Below are 24,800 nucleotides of genomic sequence, written 5' to 3' on the forward strand. Positions count from 1 at the left end.
ACTGGTTCAGTATCTCTGCTTGTCTGGGTGTGTTCAGACTTTCTACTTCCTTTGTGAGTCATTTCTTTGGATAAGTACTTGTGGGAAACTCATGATGTCAGGGTCAGAAGCAACAAACATGATTCCTTGGATATGAGGTCCACTTTGCTCTCTTCAGAACTTGGTGCCCCATGTGCTGTCTTCACTGCCACTGCTTTGCAAAGAGGGAGGAAGCACAGGGGGAGGTGGATTAAAATACCACAGTGCTGTCTGCCCTGATTCACTTTTTTAAAAAAGATTTATTTATTTATTTGAAAGTCAGAGTTACACTCAGAGAGAAGGATGGCTAGAGAGAGAGATAGGTCCTCCATCTGCTGGTTCACTCCCCAGATGGCACAATGGCCAGAGCTGCGCTGATCCGAAGCCAGGAGCCAGGAGCTTCTTCTGGGTCTCCCACATGGGTGCAGGGGCAAAGGGACTTGGGCCATCTTCTACTGCTTTCCCAGGCCACAGCAGAGAGCTGGATCAGAAGTGGAGCAGCTGGGACTCGAATTGGCATCCATATGGATGCTGGTACTGTAGGCCGCTATGCCATAGCACCAGCCCCAACCCTGATTCACTTGTTAAGCGTTCTTTTGGTTATTATTATCCTTCAGCTGTCTTTCTAGCTTTAATTTTTTAGTTTTAAATAAATTAATCATTTGTTTGGAAGACAGACACACACAGAGTGAGAGAGTATGTGTGTGAGAGAAAGAGAGAGAAGAGAAATATCCCATTTTTCTGGTTCACTCCTCAAATGCTCATAACAGCCCAGGATGGGCCAGGCAGAAGCTAGGAGCCTGGAACTTGGCATGGCGCTCCCATATGATGGTGGCAGGGACTCTAACTGAGCCATCGTCTGCTGCCACCCAAGGTACCCATTAGCAGGAAGCTGGAATGGGGGAGTGGACCTGGTGCTCAAACCCAGGCTCTCCAATATGAGTTGAAGGTATTTCAAGCAACATCTTAACTGCTGTGCCAAATGCCCACCCTGCTCTGATTATCCTTGAGCATTCTGGTAGGGTTGATTCAAATTTTGGCCAACATTTTTGGGAGGAAGGCACTGGAGTTGCTACCATTTTTACTGATGTCACACTCTTTAAATAAACTTCTGTTATACAGTTATTGTTTTCTGAAAAATCAGTTCTTTTAACCGAGAGTTTTAATCATTTTTATCATTTCCCTGTCTTACGTGGATCCTTTGTTGAAAGCATTCTGTTGCATCCGTGCATCCACTGCTTCTGTGTCAGGATCACACTAGCCACATGATGCTCATGTGATTCGTTTTGCCTGTTTTTCATGGTTTTCCTGACAGATTTGGGGAATCCTTGATTTAGAGGAGAGATCTCCCAGATTTGAGTCTTTTTTTTTATTATTTGAAAGAATTATGGAGAGAGAGGGAGAGACATCTTCCATCTGCTGGTTAACTCCCCAAATGGCCACCAGGAGCTTCCAGATCTCCCACGTGGGTGCAGGGGTCCAAGCACTTGGGCCATCTTTAGCTTCTTTCCCAGGCTTTAGCAGGGCTGGTTAGGAAGACTTGAGTCTTATAAAGAATATTTGTATGTGGCCGGCGCCGCGGCTCACTAGGCTAATCCTCCGCCTAGCGGCGCCGGCACACCGGGTTCTAGTCCCGGTCGGGGCGCCGGATTCTGTCCCGGTTGCCCCTCTTCCAGGCGAGCCCTCTGCTGTGGCCAGGGAGTGCAGTGGAGGATGGCCCAGGTGCTTGGGCCCTGCACCCCATGGGAGACCAGGAAAAGCACCTGGCTCCTGGCTCCTGCCAGGATCAGCGCGGTGCGCCGGCTGCAGCGGCGGCCATTGGAGGGTGAACCAACGGCAAAGGAAGACCTTTCTCTCTGTCTCTCTCTCTCACTATCCACTCTGCCTGTCAAAAAAAAAAAAAAAAAAAAAAAAGAATATTTGTATGTGCAAGTTCTTCTATGTACAAAAGCACTGAGAAATGTCTTTCTCATTGTATCTCTATTATTATATTTTTCTAAGTTCCTGCAGCATCTATACTTTCCTTTTCCACCTTCTGAGAGCTTATTCTGTCTTGACATGCCTGCCTTTGACAGTTATTCACTACTTTGCAGCCCCTGTGGAAAGACCGTAGCACACACGCTTAATGGTTTCTCTTGTTTTCGCCAACAGCCAAATGGTGTTCTGGAGGCTCTATGTGGTGCTACCCAGTCTGTGGGGGCAGCTTATACATCTGATCGTACTCATCTCTGACAACATAGCGCTGGTGAAAACAGTAGGCAGGCAGTCATTGAAACAGAGAGGACGTGCTTGTTAAATATTTGTTTCATTTGTGGGCAAGCTGAACTAAGAGTTTTTCAGAACAGAAAGGGATCATTGAGATAACCTGTTCAGTGCCTTCATTTTACCGATTGTGCAGTGGACTTGCAAAATCCATCAGGAAGTAGATCTTTCCCAGACATATATACCTACTGCTGCACCGTGTAATTGCTTCTACTTCCATCTAGATGGTCTACATCTGTGGCTTTTCATTACACTTTTCTTGTAGCTGTGCTTTCAAACTTCTGTGTGGTGCAATTTAAAGGAAGTGAGGAGGTACCACCTCCCCTAATACATTTTTCTGACACATTTCCACAGTTGTTAGAACTTTCCCTCTTCTCATTCCTAAGACATGTTGTTGGAATGAATGAAGGGATTTCCTAGAAGGGGAGCTAACTCGGAGCAATGCCTGAGCATCCTGCCTGAGTGGAAGGCCCTGGCACCTGGGACTTGAAGCAGGAAGTGGAGTAAGTACAAAATTCAAAGAGAGCAGGTCAAAGCTAAGAGCAGCAGGGTAGGTAAGCCAGAGACAGGAGAGCAATCATGAGATGGGAAAGTTGCATCCAAGCTGAATTGGGTTAAAGCCTAGATCTGCTATTTGTGTGAATATGAGCAGATCACTTACATGTTTTTCACTTGTTTTCCCATAGGTATGATGGGTATAATAATAAAGGATTTATGAGAAAAGTATATGAAGCACTTAGAACACACTGCTGACTTATGAGTGTTGCTGTCATTACTGTATAATTATTGTTTATAAACAAGGTATTAAGCATATGACTCCCTGGTGGAATTAGAGACCATGTCATTCAGTACAGTTGGCCTGGCCAGTTCAGGGTTTTCACAACCACAGATTCAAGTGAATCTGACGGAAACATTCAACGAAAAAAGGTTGTGTCTGTGATGAGCACATAGACATTATTTTCTTGTCATTATTCCCTGAATAGTATTGTGAACAACTACTTACATAGAATTTGCCCTTTATTAGTTTATTATAAGTAATCTAGAGATGGTTTTAAGTATACAGGAGCATGTGTGTACTTGTATGCAAACCCCATTTTATAAAAGAGAAATGAATGTTGGCTGATTTTGGTAACCTCAGGCTTAACTGTATATAGAAATTCATTCTGTATACGGAATTACAGATTCTGTATTATGTCTCCAGATTATGTCTCCACTGTTGATTCTTACATTAGGCATGCAGGAAGATTGTTTATGGTCATATCTGGGATATTTTTGTGAAAATGAAAGTTCTTAGAAGTACTTTTTTGTTTTGCTTTTATGTTTAGAGAAGATACCAGACTGGAAAGTTTTGGTAACAGTATTTGCACATTCAAAACCAAAACTCATTTTCCATGTTATGGATGCTGAGAAAGTCAGAGGCTGACTTAAAGAGCCATGAAAAGGATACTCCAAATGGAATGGGTGCTATTGTACCTTTCACATGTTGAGGTCCCTTTGATGTGCTAACTCATTCACTAATGTACTTCATCTGGGAGGTGGCAGAGCGTAGTGGCTTAAAGTTTAGTCAGATTACCTGGTTTTAGGGCAAATTCCATGAAATCATAAGCAAGAGCATAATCTTTTCAACCCCATGAGTCCTCACTTAAAAAATGAAGATGCTAATAATAGTACATTCCTCCACCAGTTGTTCTGAAAGTTAAAGTAGGTTTAATGTATGTAAATTGCATACCAAGGTGCTGGGTGCAAGGTAAACACATGTGGTTAGCTTTGGTGGTCACAAATATTTATTCAATATAAGGCCAACCAACCTTTTTTTAGCCGCTACTTCATGTGCCCCGCCCTGGACTCTGTGCCCAAGGACCCAGGTCCCTTCCCTTCCTGTTTCGTAGCAAAGGCTTTACCATCAACTTCAGAAACTCCAAGGGTCAGCTCAATTTCCTTGTTACTGCTTTGGAAACCAGCACTCAGAGGGCTTGAAAGCAGGGCTAAAGCATTTGGTGGGAGGGGGATTATAGCATTGGATTCCAAGTGAGGATAACCAGACTCAAACTTTTCCCAGAACCAAGTGTCTTCTTGAAGTCTGCCCTCTTAGTTGCAATTTGCTTTTGTTAGAAAGCAGAATCTCCTATTCTCGACCAAAGAGAACAGATGGTCCATTTTAATGTGTTTGCAGTGTGGCCATACTGGTGGGATTGGATTACCTGGGTTCCTGGGAACACAGAAAGCATGAGTAGAGGGAAGTGCTTATGCAGTGAGCAGGCAGAATTGTCTCATTTTGATGGATTTGGACCTGAGGAATGTTATGTCCCCTTGTGCTTATACTAATAAGTTCTTCTTAAAGCTGTATCATGAAGATATTTTCCTGATCACACAGCAATAGATGTTTATTGTTGAAATGCGAAAATATAGAAAAAAGCTTAGGAAACCAGAAAGGAATTCTAAATGCTACCATTCACATTTTAGTATGAGAGGACTCCAAGAAGTTTGTTAAACAGGAAATAAAGGGGCCAACATTGTGGTGTAGCCACTAAAGTCATGCCTGCAATGCTGGCATCCCAAATGGTCATTGGTGCATGTCCTGGGTGCTCTACTTCCAATTCAGCTCCCTACTAATGGCCTGGGAAAAACAGTGGAAGATGGCCCAGGTGCTTGTGCCCCTGTCACCCATGTGGGAGACCTGCACAAAGCTCCTGGCTCTGTCTGGCACTGTGGCATAGTGAGCTAAGCCTCTGCCTGTGGTGCTGGCATCCCATATGGACACTAGATTGTGTCCTGGCGGCTTCTTTTCCCATCCAGCTCTCTGCTTATGGCCTGGGAAAGCAGTGGAAGATGGACCAAGTGCATGGGCCCCTGTACCCAAATGGGAGGCCCAGAAGAAGCTCTTGGCTCCCGGCTTTGGACCAACCCAGCTCTGGCAGTTGTGGCAATTTAGGGAGTGAATCAGAGGATGGAAGACCTTTCTCTCTGTTTCTCCTTCTCTCTGTAACTCTGCCTCTCAACTAAATAAATAAATAATCTTTAAAAAAAATACAAAACAAGCCTGCACCATGGCTCACTAGGCTAATCCTCCGCCTTGTGGCGCTGGCACACCGGGTTCTAGTCCCGGTTGGGGTGCCGGATTCTGTCCCGGTTGCCCCTCTTCCAGGCCAGCTCTCTGCTGTGACCTGAGAAGGCAGTGGAGGATGACCCACCTCCTTGGACCCTGCACCCGCATGGGAGACCAGGATAAGTACCTGGCTCCTGGCTTCAGATCAGCACGGTGCACTGGCCGCAGCATGCCAGCCACAGCGGCCATTGGAGGGTGAACCAACAGAAAAGGAAGACCTTTCTCTCTGTCTCTCTATCTCACTATCCACTCTGCCTGTCAAACAAACAAACAAACAAACAAAAACCAAAACAACGAACAACAAAGCTCCAGGCTCCTGGCTTAATCCTGACTCTGCCCTGGCCATTGTGCCCACTTGGAGGAGTAAACCAGGTGATGGAAGATCTTTCTTTCTCTGTCTTTCCTTCCCTCTGTGACTCTGACTTTCAAGTAAATAAATAAATCTTTAAAAAAGGAAAATTAAATTAAAAGGGGGCCAGTATTGTGACATAAAGGGCAAAGCTGCCGCCTGAAATGCCAGCATCCCATATGGACATCAGTTCATGTCCTAGCCATTCCACTTCCAATTCAGCTCTCTGCTAACGGCCTAGGTAAAGCAGCGGGAGATGGCTCAAATGTTTGGGGCCCTGTCACCCACATTGGAGACCCAGATGAAGCTCCTGGCTCCTGGCTTTGGCTTGGCCCAGTTCTCGCTGTTGCAATCATCTGGGGAGTGAATCAGCACATGGGAGATCCTTCTCTGTCTCTCCCTCTCTGTAACTCACTTTCAAATATAGATAAATTTTTTTAAAAATAAAGGAAAAAAAGAATTGAATTAAAAGAAAAGCTTATTTGGCTGCAAAAAAAAAATTTAGGGTACCCATAAGTTTTTTCATGACATGTTTCCATGAAATTTTTGAAAACTCATTTTTTGAAAAACACAGAGTTTTTACTGAAAATGGCATTTTCCAGTTTGCTTTTTAAACAAAGCATATCATAAGTATCTGTGTAATTAATTCATTTTTCACTACACTACATTTTGTCAGAGTTGATGACTCTGTGTATGACCCAGGATACTCTCTACCCTCTGAGAGTCAGGGATCCTGCAAACAAACAATACTGGGTTATCTGACACATAAGTATCTCCCATTGCCCATGAAATAAAGGGCATTTCAGTAACAAATTGCACAAGGGCTTTGGTTTAACCTATCTTTTTACCCTTATGTCAATAGTATCTTTGGTTTCAGCAACTCTGTTGAATGTAGGCACTAATATGATGGTTTTGGCTAATGTACATGGATTTTTATCTAACTTCATGGTAGTATAAGGATTGGTAAATACATGTGAGTATATGCACATATATATATATATACTTTTATTTTTAAAGATTCCATATGTATATGTATATGTAATCTTTAAAAAGTTCATGAACAGTGGGTATTATAAAAAGAAAATTATGCATAGCATTCAAAAAATTTTAGCCAAAATAAATTTATCTTTTTTTTAAAGATTTATTTTATTTATTTGGAAGAGCTACAGAGAGAGGTAGAGACAGAGAGAGAGGTCTTGCATCTGCTGGTTCACTTCCCAGATGGCTGCAATGGCTGGAGCTGCGCCAATCTGAAGTCAGGAGCCAGGAGCTTCTTCTGGGTCTTCCATGTGGGTGCTGGGGCCCAAGACCTTGGGCCATCTTCTACTGCTTTCCCAGCCCATAGCAGAGAGCTGGATAGGAAGAAGAACAGCCAGGACTAGAACCAGTGCTCATATGGGATGCCTGCGCTTCAGGCCAGGGCTTTAACCCCCTGCACCACAGCACCAGCTCCATAAAATTATCTTTTAATCCAGTTTTTCCATGACATTTTTGAAGTATCTGGTTTATGTACATACACACACACACACACACACACACACACTCAGAAACGCACATTGACCTATAGACACATTCTTCTTTTTTTTTAAGATTTATTTATTTATTTGAAAGTCAGAGTTACACACAGAGAGAAGGAGAGGCAGAGAGAGAGAGAGAGAGAGAGAGAGGGAGAGAGAGTCTTCCATCTGCTGGTTCACTCCCCAGTTGGCCACAATGGCTGGAGCTGTGCCTATCTGAAGCTAGGAGCCAGGAGCTTCTTTGGAGTCTCCCAGTGGGTATAGGGGCCCAAGGACCTGGGCCATCCTCTACTGCTTTTTCAGACAATAGCAGAGAGCTAAATCAGAAGTGGAGCAGCCGGGACACAAACTGGTGCCCATATGGGATGCTGGCATTGCAGGTGGCGGCTTTACCCACTACGCCACAGCGCCGGCCCCACACATATTCTTCTATAATGACAGATGAGAGATCTGTGAAGCAAGACTGCACACTTGATTCACACCTGGAAGGTCAGCCTTAGCTGTCTTTACTGCACATTTTCTTGCCGAGGATGTGGAAAATATAAGCTTTCTCATTTACAGTGACTTCCTTTGGGTGGGTTTCTGTCTCTACTTTAACTGATGATGCACTGGAGTGTGTCATTATCTGCCAGTGACATCCCTTCCTTCTGTAATCACATGTGATCGTGTCGCAGAATTGAATAATCTGTGCAGCCTGCCCATAATTCGCATAACCATGTTGGTGCCCATCACTTTCTAGCAGAGAATGGTGCTAACATAGGGAGAGGGGAGATAAGGATCATCTGCTTTCTATCTCTAAATTTAGGTTTTTCCCCTCAGGATGTTGTCTTCTCTTGGTGAATGTTTGGAAATTTAGCCTCCTCCCAGTGGAACCTCCAGGGCCTGCTCACAAGGAGAGACAATGACCCCTGCCATCTGCACACACCTCTGCCTTCTGCCACCAGGGCTGCCAGACAGAAAGGACACACATTCCTCCTGGCTCTGTCTTTTCTGCCCTCCTCTTTCACACTAACCCCAGTGTTCAGACCTGGATGCATCATTCCTTCCGTGCCTTCTGAGACTCTGTCCTGCTGGCTCCAGGGTTTTCCAAGGGGGCCCACCTTCCCATCCTACACACCCACGAGAGCTCTTCAGTTTTCAGCAGTTCAGCTTGACCTGGATTATCACATCTGATAAACAGTCACCATATGGTCATCCTGGCAGGCTGTAAATTCTTGCATTCAGAAATGCTCCAATTCATCACAGAGAGTTCCCAGCAAAGGATCAACAATCAGCTCATACTAAATCATGACAAATTGTTCTTTCACAGATTCATAGTGGATGCTATCACACAAATCAGGGCTCTGGTTTCCCTGCATTTTCCCCTTCGTGTTTGTCCTTCAATTTGGCAGATATTTGTTGAGCACAACTGTGTAGAGGTCCTGGGCTTAGCATTGCCAAGAATATGGAAATTGATCAGAGAATGTCTGAGCCCTTCAAGGGTATCTGGTCTGGGGAAGGGGTAAGATGTGTTCTCAGACATCTGGTAAACCAGATGAGTCATTGTGATCTGTTGGATTTTGGAGATTAGAAAAACATCAGCTCTTTCAGTAGATAGAAGATGGGCTGATTACTCACCTTTGTGCCCACAGTTCTTACTTATTTGGGCTTTTGGGCTAAAATTATTTTAAGACAGGAATCTCTAGATAAGGCCTGAATTTAGAATAAGGTTCCCCCCCAATTATCAGGAACTCTGTGAATGTACTTTATTTAAATATTTCCTGGGATGGATGAACAATGGCTATGTTACTGGAGATGGCTGTTTAGAGGTTCTTGTCTGTGCAAGAAAGAATTCAGATGTGAGACAGAGTCATGGTAAGCTAGATAGTGAAGTGTAATGAAGAGAAATACACTGACAGACCAGATGGGTGTTTCAGGAAAGAACTGACGGCCCAGTCTGCTTTAGACTGATAATGAAGAGTGGAGAACTGACTAGGTAGACAGCTCAGTCAAGGACTCAGAGCCCAGTGTCTGCATTCAGACTGGATTTTTATGGATTTGACCATTTCTCCTCCCCTCTCCTTCTTCTGGAAAATTGCTGGATGGGAGGTTTTCTGGATGTGGAATTCCCAACAGTCCTCCCAGAAATTTATCAGCACAGTGTTATGGGACACACCACCTTGGTGCAGGCTGGGGATATTCTCCTAGGTTGTCCCCAGGAAGAGGACTAGGAGCCACCTAACAAGGATTTGAACAAGAGCAATACTTTTGGATATTTGCCTGTCAGGTTTGCTTCTACACTTTCCCTCATTCCACCCATAAAAATTCTCATTTTCTTTGAAACTTCCCATTTTATTCCCATTTTCTTTCACCCCTCTTACATTCATAGGCTAATGTCTACTTACCTACTTAACAATGAGACACTGGGACCTCTTTATGACTAAGCATATTAAAGTCTGGAACCACTTTGTAAATGATCAGTAGATTTCAACTGTCAGAATAGGGTCAAGTTTAGATCTTGTCTAATTCTTTTTGTGTTTGCTGTTTTAGTGCTGTCTGTGTCCATCTCTGTATTGAAACATTTGTGAAACACATGTGATGTGTCATGTATGTCGGTGTTTTCTACCAGAGTTTGGGTTCCAGTAGGCAGGTTCTTGGAGACTCTAATCTACCATCTGACACATACGAAATGTAAATGCAGAGGGGACTGCATAGAGAAGACCTGGGTGAGTGGGATAAATGTTTTGAGGCAAGAGTGTAGTTTAGAGTGAGCCTTGGGTACACAGAGCTTAGGAAGAAAGGTATATTTACCTGGAACAAACTCACAAATTGAGGTGTGGAAAGGGTTACGAAATAACTCTGTCTTCCCTGTAGACACAAATGGACCACATTTACAATTTTTTCTGCAGGCATTAAATTGATTAATTTTCAGTTTGTTTTGTCCTCCCCTTTCTTTCCTTCTCTCTGTCTCTTTTTGTCTTCTTTCTTTTTCTCTGCTTCCTTCTGCTACCCTCTCCCTGAATCTTCCTCTTAGGGCTCCAGCTGTAATTATAATCTCACAATTTTCTGTTTACCCTGGAGCAGAGATATTTAACTGGAGAAAATCTGTGATCTCCCTGTTCCTTTCCCACAGAAATAATTTTTGGCAACGTCTGGAAATGTTTTTATTGTTGCGTCTACAGGGAGCACTGCCCTGGCTTGCTGTTGAACAATGCACAGCAAAGTCCCCCTGTCCCAAGGAATTATCTGGCCCAAATGTCAGTAGTATAAAGGCCTTGAGAAAAACTACCCTAGGTAATAAGTGCATAATGATAATATTCCAAATCTGTTGCCACTATTGATTAAAAAAAAAAAAACGTTCCTTAACTCTCTGTTCTTTTTTTATCAGAGATGTAGTAAAAAGACATGAAATTAAACAGAAGAAAGAAAGAAAGAGAAAAAAAGAAAGAAAGAAAGAGTAGCAATAGCAATGAAGTTCTGACTAACATACAAATAGGTTAGGCTTGAGTGTCTTGGAGCCATCACAATTTTAGTATTCTGAATTTTTGTGAATATTCTCCGAGAACACAAGGAGAGATGATCCAGATTTTTTTTTAAATACTGAATGCTAATCTTACAGGGTCTGATTCTGAAAATATGTTCCCATTTTTATTCAACCAGATTTGGATATCAGAAAGGGGAATTACTTTGTTAGTTTTTCAACAAGAGATTTAAAGAAATTGTTATGAGGTTATTTTGAAATAATTTGAATCTTCCTTAAACTTACTTTCAGGATTTAGTGCTGAAAGTCTTCCACATATGATGAGATAAGCCAAGTCTTTCCTCGTTCAAATAAATTAGAAATTCTTATAGAATTCACATGTGGCATTTAAATCTCTATTTTAGAAATTACAAAAGAAATTATTCCAGAAAGATAAAAACTCTGATTGTACTAGACAAAATGTTTTAAAATATTGCAAAGACTGCTGGTTCCAGGCAAGGTGGAGCAGCTTCTTTGCTGGCAGGTCCTTCCTTTTAGGCTAACTGCTCTGGATGGAACAAAACAAACAAACATAGGAAGAGGAAGGTGGAAGAAGAAGGCCACCTGCCTAGGGACTTTCTGATAAATGTGAGTTAGCCACAGTCCCATAATATATTGCCTAAGATGCCAAGGATATCATCCAGACTCACCCATCATACAATGAAACAGGAAAATAATAACTTGAATTGAGGAAGAAAATAGATGTTATACTTATCTGGCAAAAAAAAATGTAGTATGAAGAGGAAATGATTAACTATACATTTTTACTTTTTAAATTTTAATTCTAATCTTTTTAAGATTTATTTAATTGAAAGAGTTTCAAAGATAGTGGGAGAGACACAGATCTTTTTTTTTTTTTTAATTTTTTTTTAACAGGCAGAGTGGACAGTGAGAGAGAGAGACAGAGAGAAAGGTCTTCCTTTGCCGTTGGTTCACCCTCCAATGGCGGCCGCGGCCGGCGCGCTGCGGCCGGCGCACCGCGCTGATCCGATGGCAGGAGCCAGGAGCCAGGTGCTTTTCCTGGTCTCCCATGGGGTGCAGGGCCCAAGCACCTGGGCCATCCTCCACTGCACTCCCGGGCCACAGCAGAGAGCTGGCCTGGAAGAGGGGCAACCGGGACAGAATCCGGCGCCCCAACCGGGACTAGAACCCGGTGTGCCGGCGCCGCTAGTTGGAGGATTAGCCTAGTGAGCCGTGGCGCCGGCCTGAGACACAGATCTTTTATATGCTGGTTCATTCTTCAGATGGCTGCAATGGCCAGGGCTGGGCCAGGCTGAAGCCAGGAGGCAGGAGCTTCTTCTAGGTCTCCCACATGTGCAGCAGGGACCCAAACAGTAGGCCTGTCTTCTGTTGCTTTTCTCAGGCCATTAGCAGGGAGCTGGATCAGAAGTGGAGCAGCAAGGACTCAAACCAATCCCCGTAGGGAATGCCAGTGTTGGCAGGTGGTGGCTTTACCTGCTTTGCCACAATGCTGTCCCCAATTATATTTTTAAAATGAGAAAAGCCAAAGGACTAAGTAGAAGTAAGTTTTCCACATTTCATTCAAAATGATAAGCCCTGTTTATGTCAGTAGATTGTGATAAGTTACTGCATTAGTATGCTAGAGTTGCTTAATAAAATGTCACAGACTGTGTACCTGTAGCAACAAAAATTTATTCTCTCATAGTGCTGGGGGCCGGAGGTCCAAGATGAGCGCGGTTGGTTTCCTCTAGGGCTCTTTTTTCCTTGGTTTCTGCATGGCTGCTTCTCCTGTGTCTCCATTTTTTTCCTTCCCTGTGAATCCATTTCCAAATTTTCCTCTTTTAAAGATACCGGTTATATTGGATTAGGACCTATCCTAATGGCCTCATTTTAATATAAAATGAAGATTCTCTCCACAGTGTGCCTCACACTAAGGTCTGGGCATGAATACTTCAACACATACATTTTGATGCTCTATTCAACAGCACACATCACCAAAACTGGAATGCTACTGAGAAGATCAGTGTGGTCCCTGCACATAGATTACATGCAAATTCATGAGTGTTCCATATTTTTTCCTGAATCTTTCAAATCTTCCAAAACTTTAAAATAATAATTCATTTACCCTGTCAAGAGATAGGCAATATAGAAAGATGGGAAATGGAATTTCAAAAATTCAAGGTGTGTGGGGGGGAATGGAGTGCAAATGCAGAGTTTTTAATTAGTTTCTAAAACTGTTTTGTTTCTTTTCTAACTTTAAAATCATTGTCAAATTGCTGTAATTTAAAAATAATTTTTTTTAAGTCAGAGACAACATTTTATTATTTTCCGATTGGTATTAATCCTTTTGTCCATGACCCTTGACCCCAGAATGAGTTTGGCCAAGCACCTCATATGAATAAAGATGTGCACTTGGCCTTGGGATGCAGTTTTGAGCAAAACAGACTGACCCTGTGCCTTCCAGGAACTTACACTGTGATGGAAGAGAAAGACCGTCAGCAACCAGTTGTATGCATGATGATTTTGTGAAAATAATAAGCACTGCCCTGAAGTACGAAGAACTGGGAGTGTGCAGGACTGTGACCCAGTCCAGAATGTCAGGGGTCTTCCTAAAGAGGTGACATTTATTACAGGTGCTGAAAGGTGGCTGTGGAGCTAGGTTAAGAAGTGGGAAGTTCTCTCTCTTTCCATGCAGAAAGAACGTACAGAGCACGTAGGAATGTACCCTTTTCAAGGTACCTAAAGAAGGCCTAGGCTAACTACAGGAAGGACAAGTAAAATCTGAAGGCCTCAGAGAGATCTCTGGAACCCTTTGGTGTGATTTCCTCCAACATTTTTCTAAAAATCATTTTCCCATACCTATATAAACATACACCTTTTAATTTAATGATAAACAATTCCTCTTCTTTCTCCCTGCAAGGTACTTTCTCCATTTCATTCAGTTCTCTGCTCCAGTATCATCTTGTCTGAAACTTCTCTGACTTGTAGATTTGTACTATTACTCCCTGATGATTCATTTCCATACCATGCACATCTTTTATGAAACAATTCATTAGCATTTGGCAAATTATATGTTCATATTATAAAAACCTTGCCCCTTCCATCTTATGATATATCAGTTCCCCACAGCAGGAAGGCTGTCTGTTCAACTCTGTTCTCAGTGTTCAGTAAATGCCTGGATCAAAGTAAACATTGAATAATTATTTGTAGTATGGGTAAATGAATTATACCAATGGCTATATTATCTTTTTGAATGGCTGCATGTTATTATGTTGATCAGAATTGCCATAACTTACTTGATGATTCCAATATCTCTGGAAATTTGTGCAATTTCAAATTATTGCCCTCCCAATGTTGTAGTAAACATGTGTCTTTGCAAACATGTGAAACCATTTCTATGTTTTTGGTATTGCTGAGTCAAAGATTATACATACTTTAAATTTTGATGCATAGCATCATATTTCATACTCTAAAAGTATTGCTGATTCACATCCGAACCAAGAATTTATAAGAATATGTCCATCAACGGATGACTGGATAAAGAAGTTGTGGCATATAGGCATGATGGAATACTATTCAGCTGTAAAAAGAATGAAATCCTGTCTTCCACAACAAAATGGATGCAATTGGAGACCATTATGCTTAATGTCATAGCCAATTTCTAAAAGACACACAAAACACATCTCGGAGAAAATCACTTACCTGCAAAGGAAGATTATAAGACAGGAAAATGAAAGGGAAGAAACAGAGGCTGGTGCTATGGCGCAGCAGGTTAAAGCCCTGACCTGAAGCACAGGCATCCCATATGGGTGCCAGTTCTAGTCCTGGCTGCTCCTCTTCCAGTCCAGCTCTCTGCTATGGCCTGGGAACGCAGTAGAATATGGCCCAAGGCCTTGGGCCTCTGCTCCCACATGGGAGACCCGGAAGAAGCTCCTGGCTCCTGGCTTTGGATCGGTGCAGCTCTGGCCGTTGCAGCCATCTGGGGAATGAACCAGAAGATAGAAGACCGCTTTCTCTGTCTCTACCTCTCTCTGTAACTCTGTCTTTCAAGTCAATAAAATAAATCTTTAAAAAAGCAAAGGAAGTACAAAAAAAAAAAAAAGAGAACAATATCAACGTGGCAGTAATTAGTGCATATCAATAAACTAAATACAATTAAGTTTTCTGATCAAAAGACCTATAAAAATTGGGTTTAAACAATAACAACAAAACTATACTACTATATGCTGTTTGTAACAAGCTCACATCACCTCTCTGAACACGCATAGAATGAAAGCGGAAGAGTGGAATAAGATATCCCATGAAAATGGAACCAAAAGAAAGCAGTAGTAGTAATATCAGAGAAAACAATTTTTAAATCAAAAGCCATAGAAAGAGATAAATAAAATCACTATATAAAGATAAAATGTTTAATTCAGCAAGAAGAAATACCAGTTGTAATATATATGTACTCAACATCTAAGCACTGAAATATTTAAAGCAAACACTAATAGGCCTAAAAAGAGAGATAGACTCTAATACAATGACATTAGGAGACTTTGACAACAGGTAAATTTTGGAGAGGACACAATTCAACCCTTAAGATTTATATATTCATATTGTAATGAAAACTGTATAGATAATATACTAAGAATGCTGTAAATAAAACAAGTGATCCTACACAATGTCCAAGAACCCTGAGAACTATAAGAAAAGAGAAACAGAGAAAAGAGAAATAGGATGGGGGAACCATAAAATGTCACCAATCACCAATATCAGAAATGAAGTAAGGTATAATTCTGTATACTCCACTGCCACTCAAAGGATAAGGAAGTACCATATTCAACTTTAAACTCACAAATTTGGCACCATTATAAAAATTAGATTACTGTGCACATTTATTAAAATCCACAATTTACCAAAGAAAATGGAATACAAAACCTGAATATTCTTATAACTATTAAGTGATTGAATTAGTAAATTCAATTAAAAATTTCCCTCAAAAGAAATCTTAAGTCTCATATTGCTTAAAGAGAATTTCATCAAGAAATTAAGGGCGAATTAGCACTTACACAGCATCTTCCGGAAAATAGGAGAGGAATAAATACTCCCCAATACCTTTTTGAAACTAATATCTCCTGTTACCAAAGCTAGATAGTAAGAAAAAGTTACAGACCAGTTTCTTTCATATGAATGGAATGTATTCCAGAAATAGAAGGCTAGCTCTACTTTAAAAATCAATCAATATATTCCATCATATCATGGTAAAAATTGCATATCATTTGATGCAGAAACTGTAACTGATGAAATCTAATACATATTTGTGGCAGAAACTTTCAGTAAAGTAAGAATAGAGGAAAACTTTAATCTGATTCCGAACTGTAGAATACAAACAAACCTACAGCTCACTTCATACTTAATGGTGAAAGACTGAAGCTATGGAAAAAGCAAGGTAATTTGTTTTCACTGCCTTGTTCATCATGGTACTGTAAGTTCTAACCAATGTAAATAGCAAGACTAAGAAACAGAAGGCTGGCCTCAGCGCGCTGGCCGCGGCGGCCATTGGAGGGTGAACCAACGGCAAAAGGAAGACCTTTCTCTCTGTCTCTCTCTCTCACTGTCCACTCTGCCTGTCAAAAAAAAAAAAAAAAGAGTAAAATAAAAATGTTCCACGAAGGCAGAAAATCAAACTAGGCTGTAAAAATAATTTGGAGGTATATTCTTCTCATGGAAGTTGAGTTAAATGCTCTGATCAATGATGATGATGGTGATGATGAATTTTTATTAAACCATGCTTGTAATGGTCATTGTGCTTTGGCTTTCTGCAAGATTTTACATGGTGATCATTGTAGGGTACAATTGTTAGTCAAAGTCTGTGAAGTCAATTTGAATTTATGAGAATGAATTTGGTGAAGATTATCCTATGTTCATGCAACCATAAATGAGTTACTTTCCATACCATGTGGTTCAGGAATATGCTGCTATGTTGAATTATAGAATTTCTACTGTATTAAAAGTACTAATAGATAATAACATTTTAATACTCATTAAATGTTGTATGTGTGATTGTCCATATTTTCATATGAATTTTTGTACTTTTCCCTCGGTAGTACTCAGAAGAGCACTACCTCTATCAAAAATTAAGCATGCCTCAAATATTGATAACCTTAGGAAAAACAAATAAAACTGCCACTGATAAAAATGACATAGCACAATCTGGCTAATATTTCTTGTCGTTATTTTTTATTATTATCCTTTAAAAAAGTGAAAACCTTGATTTGCCAAACATTCAGATTTGTGAATTATGAGACCATAGTCATATTCCTAAAGTTTCTCACTGATCAATGAATTGAGAAGATTTAACAGTGATTAGTGTGTTGCTGTGTGATCTCAGTCATGTAGAAACACCCTCAGTGTTGGTTAGCAGGTCCCAGGCCCACTGCAGGCCTCACCTTTTCTCAGATACATTCTATCAGTCTATACACATTTGCTCTGTACTGCCAGCTCATTTCCAGGGGCTGCCTACGCTTTTCTTCAAGCGTTAGTGTAGTCATTTTTACTTATTTTAATGTTTACAAACTAATCCTTTACAGTCAAAGTCTCAAGTTGAAGTCTGCCATTCACACGTAGTTAAGGTAACAAGCATCTGGACCCTAGGGTCTGGGCTTCCTCATGGAAGAGTTCACTCAGAACCACCCAGGCACCCAGGCCTACAGGTGCCCAGACCATACAGGGATGGGCCTGCGTTGGAAGAGAATAAGAAGCAACAAGGCCACATTTATAAACTCCAAAGTGTAGGCGGCAGAGAGCATAGGAAATATAAAAGCAAAAGGGCTAGGGACTCTTTAAATCTTTCTTTTTTAAAATTGCAAAAAATTTTACACACCCATTGTGACAAGCACACAGTACAAGGGCGTTTTAGGAATAGTGTACTCCTGTTTCTGTCCCTGGTTCTGTCCTGCCCACCTGAGGTGACCTATATCAATAGCTTGGTGTATATCCACCCACAGTTTTCTCCTTGCTTCAAATATGGAATTATTTGCCTTTTAAGTGACTGCCTTTAACATGCTCTTTGAACATAAGTTTCCTACAGAGAGGACTTTGTTTAATGGTTAGTGGGAAAATAAATAAACACTTGTGTTAATGAACACAAGGCTAGCTCAGCCAGAACCCCATGGAAGTGTGCTGCTCAACATTTGGAAATTGCCAAGGTGATGTATTTCACTGTACCATACCCCTGTAGAGAGGGCACAGAAAATAAAATGTCCCTTGCCTTATGATCTTTGGAGAAGAAAAAACCTGCTCCTAATGAAATGTGGCATCGCATAAAAAATAGCTCTGGGTAGCTCTCATTTGTGGGATACTCAGCTGTTTTTTCAGCCTCAAAGTGATGATTTCAGTAATTTTATTTCTATGTGATATCACATTTCTAATTTTTTGCCCATGGCAATTAACTCCATCAGAGGTATGAGCAAGGATGGGCTAATTCAAAGTGGCAAAGTGCTGTTGCCCTCCAGAGACTCTGCACAATCATAAGCATGGTCCAATAACAGCCAAATTTTAGTTTGTAAAGATATTAAAAATAGACTATCATATGACTCAGCACTTTCTCTTCGTGGTATATTCCCAAAGGAAATGAAATCACGCTCTCATAGAGATATCTCCATCCCTATGTTCATTGTAACACTATTCACAATAGCTAAGTATACTCATAAGCAAAGTGTCTGGACTAATGCATGGTGGGTGAATATATATTGGCACTGTGTTGTATTTATGCATAGGAACGTTGCTCAGCCCTAAGAGATGAGGTGATCCTGACACTTGCCGCAACATGGATGAACTTGGTGGACATTATGCTAAATGAAACAAACCAGAAACAGAAAGAAAAATATTTCATGATCTCACATAATGGAACCTCTAATATATTTTAAAAATATAGGCTCTGAGCTCAAAAAAAGAAAGGGAAAGAAATAAGCAAATATTTCAAATCTATAATCTAACCTTGAGAAAATAAAAATAAACCCAAAGCAGGCAGAAGGAAGACTAATAAATATGTGGACAGAGACTATGAAATTGAAAAGAGAAAACACCAGAGAAAATCAATGAAACAAAAGCTTGGTTCTTCAAAGAATTAATAAAATTGATGAGGCTTTCACAGAGCTGACAAGCATAGAAAAAAGATTATACAACTCATCATTTATCAGGAATGGGGTGGGAGTTGTTACTATACATCCACAACTGTTTAAAGATAACAAGGGAACCCTGAAAAACTTTATGCTCATAAATTCAACAACTCGAAGAAATGAATCAATTCCTTGAAAAGTATCAACTGCCAAAACTCCAACAGGATTAAATGGAGTATTAAACAAAGTGAATATGGTGAAGTCCTGTATACCCTATACTCAGTTTCCCTACTGTTAATATTTTACATTGCTATTGTACATTTGTCACAAGTCATGAGCCAATATTAATAAATTATTAAGTCAAATCTATCCTTTGCATTTCTTTTATAATATAGGCAGTACTTTATCCTGTGATTTTCCTGTTCAGGTATCCATTCAGCATACCACATAACATTTAGTTGTCATGCCCCTTGTGAGTTATTTTTTCTTGTTCTTTATTTTTTGCTCTTCTTTACTTTCTGGTATGACAAGTTGCTCCAGAATCATCCAATAAATTCTCTTCCTAACCATTTTCCCGAGGACCTTTTTATTTCCCAAGGCTCCTTTTATTGAGGATAGTGTTAGAAACCAAGGCTTGAATGTAAGGTGTGCTCATTGCTCCTGAGATTTCATTGCTTTTAGACTCTCTTAGCTGAAAGTCAAGAAAACATGATGTATAAACTAACTCATACATGAACTCATATTTATGTATCTATATCTTTATATCTATGCATATATCTATATATAATTCAAATTCCAACTGTTCATTGCTTGCATATAAGAAAGTAATTGACTTTTCTATATTGGTTTTATGTCTTGCAACCTTGGTGTATTTGCTTCCTAGTTCCAGGAGTATTTTTGTAGATTCTGTAAATGTGGGAGTTTTCTTTTTTTTTTTTTTAAGATTTATTTATTTATTTCAAAGTCAGAGTTACACAGAGAAAGGACAGTCAGAGAGAGAGAAAGAGAGAGAGAGAGAGAGAGAGTTCTTTCATTCGATGGTTCACTCTCCGGTTGTTCACAACACCCAGAGCTGCGCCGATTCGAAGCCAGGAGCCAAGAGCTTCTTCCTGGTCTCCCATGCGGGTGCAGGGGCCCAAGGACTTGGGCCATCTTCTACTGCTTCCACAGGCCATAACAGAGAGCTGGACTGGAAGAGGAGCAGCTGGGACTAGAACTGGCACCCATATGGGCTGCTGGTGCTTCAGGCCAGGGCATTAACCAGCTGCACCACAGCACTGGCCCCGTGGGAGTTTTCTACATAAAAAAATGATTATGTCTTTGGCAAATAAAGACAATTATATTTTTTCCTCTCCCACCTGTATTACTTATTCCCTTTTCTTATCCTATTGTACAAACTAGGACTCCCAGCAGCATGATGAAGAGAAGTGGTGAGAAATCATACCCTTGCTTTGTTTTCAACCTTAGGGGAATGCATTTTAGCCTGTTACAATTAGTTATGTTGGGAATATTCCTCATATTATGTTAAGAATGTCCTTTTCTGTTCTTAGTGTTTTCAGATTTTTAGCATGAATGGATGTTCAATATTCCCAAAGGCTGCTCCTGCATTAATGGATATACTCATGTGGTTTATCTTACTTTGTCAGTTAACATGGTCATTTATGTTAATTGATTTATGAATGTTGAACCAGACTTACATTTTGAGAATAAACATTACTTGGTTATGATGGCATTTATATATTCAATTTATTAACATTTCAATGAATTTGTCATCCATACTTATGAAAATATAGATCTTTAGTTTTCTTACAGGATCTTTATCTGGTTTTCATGTTAGAACAATGTTTCCTCATGAAATAAATTGAAAATTTTCTCTCCACTTCCATTTTCTGGAAGAATTTGTAAAGTAGTGGTATTATTACTTCCATAGATGTTTGGTGGAATTTGTCAGTGAAATGATCTGGGCTTGCTGTTTACTTTGTGAGTGGTATTTAATTATCATTTAATTTCTTTAATAAACATGGGCTATTCAGGTTGTCTATTTCCCATTGAGTAAGTTTTGGTAGTTTATTTATTTAAAGAACTTCATTCATTTCATCAAAGGTATAAAATTTGTGTGCACGAAATTTTGCATATTATTATTATTTTAATGATTATGGATCAGTAGTGATGACTCCTCTTTTATTTCTGATATTAGTAATTTGTATCTTTTCCATTTTTTCATGAATAACCTGGCTAGAACTTCTTTAATTACATTGATATTTTCAAACAACCATCTTTTGGTTATGTTGATTTTTCTTTACTGTTTTCCTGTTTTTTTTTTTTTTTTTTGCTTTCAAACTTTTATTTAATGAATATGAATTTCCAAAGTACAGCTTATGGATTACAATGGCTTCCCCTCCCCCATAACGTCCCTCCAACCCGCAACCCTCCCCTTTCCCACTCCCTCTCCCCTTCCATTCACATCAAGATTCATTTTCGTTTCTCTTTATATACAGAAGATCAGTTTAGCATACATTAAGTAAAGATTTCAACAGTTTGCTCCCACACAGAAACATAAAGTGAAAAATACTGTTTGAGTACTAGTTATAGCATTAAATCTCAATATACAGCACACTAAGGACAGAGATCCTACATGAGGAGTAAGTGCACAGTGACTCCTGTTGTTGACTTAACAAATTGACACTCTTGTTTATGGCATCAGTAATCAACCTAGGCTCTTGTCATGAGCTGCCAAGGCTATGGAAGCCCCCTGAATTCACTGACTCTGATCATCTTTAGACAAGGCCATGGTCAAAGTGGAAGTTCTCTCCTCCTTTCAGAGAAAGGTACCTCCTTCTTTGATGACCCGTTCTTTCCACTGGGATCTCACTCGTGAGATCTTTCATTTAGGTTTTTTTTTTCCCCCCAGAGTGTCTTGGCTTTCCATGCCTGAAATACTCTCATGGGCTTTTCAGCTGGATCCGCATGCCTTAAGGGCTGATTCTGAGGCCAGAGTGCTGTTTAGGACATCTGCCATTCTATGGGTATGCTATGTATCTCACTTCCCATGTTGGATCGTTCTCTCCCTTTTTTATTCTATCAGCTAGTATTTGCAGACACTATTTTTTTTATGTGATCCCTTTGGTTCTTAGTCCTATCATTATGATCAATTGTGAACAGAAATTGATCACTGGGACTAGTGAGATGGCATTGGTACATGCCACCTTGATGGGATGGAATTGGAATCCCCTGGTATGTTTCTAACTCTACCGTTTGAGGTAAGTCAGCTTGAGCATGTCCTGTTTTGCACATCTCTTCCCTCTCTTATTCCCACTCTTACATTTAACAGGGATCACTTTTCAGTTAAGTTTCAGCACTTAAGAAGAATTGTGTATTGATTACAGTATTCAACCAAAAGTATTAAGTAGAACAAACAAAAAAAATACTAAGAGGGATAACATATTAAGCTGCTCATCAACAGTCAGGGTGAGGGCTGATCAAGTCACCGTTTCTCATAGTGTTCATTTCACTTTAACAGGTTGCCTTTTTGGTGTTCAGTTAGTTGTCACTGATCAGGGAGAACAAGTGGTATTTGTCCCTTTGGGATCAGCTTATTCCACTCAGCATAATGTTTTCCACATTCCTAACAGGGATCACTCTTCAGTTAAAATTTAAACACCTAAGAACAATTGTGTGTTAATTACAGAGTTCAACCAATGGTACTAGAACAAAAAAAAAATACTAAAATGGATAAAGTATTACATTGTACATCAACCTTTTTCCTGTTTTGAATTTTATTGATTTCTACTCTAATTTTTGTTATCTTCTTTTACATGTTTGTCTTATATCTGATTTTCTCTTCTTTTTCTAGTTTTCTAAGTAGAATCTCAGCGATCTTTTCTTTTTTTAAGATTTATTTATTTATTTGAAAGTCAGTGTTATACAGAGGGAGGAGAGGCAGAGAGAGAGAGAGAGGTATTCCATCCTCTGGTTCACTCCCCAGTTGCCACAATGGCTGGAGCTGTGCCAACCTGAAGCCAGGAGCCAGGAGCTTCCTCCCAGCCCCCAATTCATGTGCAGGGGTCCAAGGACTCCAGCCATCTTCTGCTGCTTTCCCAGGCCCTAGAAAAGAGCTGGATTGGAAGTGGAGCAACTGGGACCCGAATCAGCGCCCACATGGGATGCTGGTATGCAGGTGGCAGCTTTACCTGCCACGCCACAGCACTGGCACCAGCTATCTTTTCTAATATATCTGCTTAATGCTGTCAGGATTCCTCTTAGCTCTGTTTAACAGTAGCTAACAGATGTTGACAAGTTGTATCTTGCTTTCATTGTATTGAAATTACTTTTCTATTTCTCTTAAGATTTCTTCTGTGAGTCATGGGTTATTGTAAAATACGTTGTTTAGTTTTGAAATATTTGGGGATTTTTTGGATGCCTTTCAGTTATTGGTTTCCAGTTTAATTCCATTGTAATCTGTGAATAGGGTTTGTGTTATTTCTGATCTTGTAAATGTGTTATATTGTTGTGGTTCATTGCGTGACATCACTTGATGAATATCCCATGAGACTTGAGAAGAACATTTGCCTGTTGTTAGATGGAGTATTCTATAATTGTCAATTAGATGCAGCTGATTTAGAATGCTGTCCAAGTCATTTATATCCTTATTGATTTTCTGCCTGCTTTATCTGTCAATTAGTGATGTGGATGGGAGAAGTATTAAATTCAGTCATAATAGTGAATTTGTCTATTTCTCCTTCCATTTCTATCATTTTTTTCCTTCATGTATTTTGACATTATATACTTAGGTTCTTACATTTTTTCTTCTTAGAAAACATATGTTCTCTATGTGTATTTTTCTTTTTGTATTAATATAAATAGAACAAATTTTATGCATTCCATAGGTACAGTTCCAAGAAAACAACCACACTTCCCTCACTCCCCTAGTCCCCCACTGCCCTTCCTCCTTCCCCTTTCTTCATTAGATTTTGCAAAGCCATATTTTAATCCACTATATATTCATGGATTTAAAAAAGTGTAGAAAAAGGAACTTTTAATTCTGTTTTCCACAATTTTTTTTAAAGATTTATTCATTTATTCGAAAGAGTTACACACAGAGAGATAGACACAGAGAGAGATCGTCCATCTGCTGGTTTACTCCCCAAATGGCCACAACAGCCAGGGCTGGGCCAGGCCATAGCCAGGAGCCAGGAGCCAGGAGCCAGGAGCTTGGGCAAGGGGCCCAAGCACTTGGGCCATCCTCTGCTGCTTTCCCAAGCACATTAGCAGGGAGCTGGATCAGAAGTAGAGCAGCCGGTACTCGAACTGGCGCCCATATAGAATGCCAGCATCACAGGCGGTGGCTTTACCTGCTACACCACAACACTGGCCCCTTTCCACAAACTTTTTAATGTACCCTCATACCTTATTACTGGCATAGAAAAATGCTCAGAATGAAATAAGTGAATAAGATTCTCTCTGTGTTTTCACTTCTTTCACTACAAGCGGTGTTCTATGCCAATACTGTTCCACTGATATATTGGGTTCCATTGTATACTATTCTATTATATGAATATATCAGAATTTATTTACTATTTTTCTGTCATGCATTTAGGTTATCTAAATTAAAATTATAGAGAATATTGTTACTCAAAATCTTATTTGATGATATATATGTTTAAGTTAATAAATGGTATATTTTGGAGCAATTTTAGTTTTATGAAACAATTGATAATATACAATTCCCATATATTTTTCTCCCCCTACATACAATTTTCTTATTACTGATATCTTGCATTAGAATGATTTACTTGTTGTAATTGATAAGCTAATATTGATACATTCTATTAACCATGGTTTGCATTATAGTTCATTCTTTGTGTTGTACAGTCTAGGAGTTACCACATTTTAATGACTTCTACCTCCTGTTACAGTCTCATACACAACAGTTTCATTGCTCCCCAAATCTCTGTTCCACCCATTCATTCCTCTCTCCTCCAGAACC

At 40.0% G+C, this 24,800-nt stretch overlaps 1 protein-coding gene and 1 non-coding gene across 2 annotated transcripts in view; both read left to right on the forward strand.

The window, feature by feature from the left end:
* GABRG3 (gamma-aminobutyric acid type A receptor subunit gamma3) overlaps positions 1-24,800 on the forward strand; it is a 679,184-nt gene that overhangs the window by 137,715 nt on the left and 516,669 nt on the right. The gene's annotated exons all lie outside the window — the stretch shown is intronic.
* On the forward strand, positions 12,682-12,788 carry LOC127483889 (U6 spliceosomal RNA). The gene has a single exon (XR_007910681.2). It is a non-coding gene; the product is annotated as a U6 spliceosomal RNA (small nuclear RNA).

This window comes from Oryctolagus cuniculus, chromosome 12 (assembly GCF_051225735.1).
Source record: "Oryctolagus cuniculus isolate XC-2025 breed Fujian yellow rabbit chromosome 12, ASM5122573v1, whole genome shotgun sequence".
Lineage (NCBI taxonomy): Eukaryota > Metazoa > Chordata > Mammalia > Lagomorpha > Leporidae > Oryctolagus > Oryctolagus cuniculus.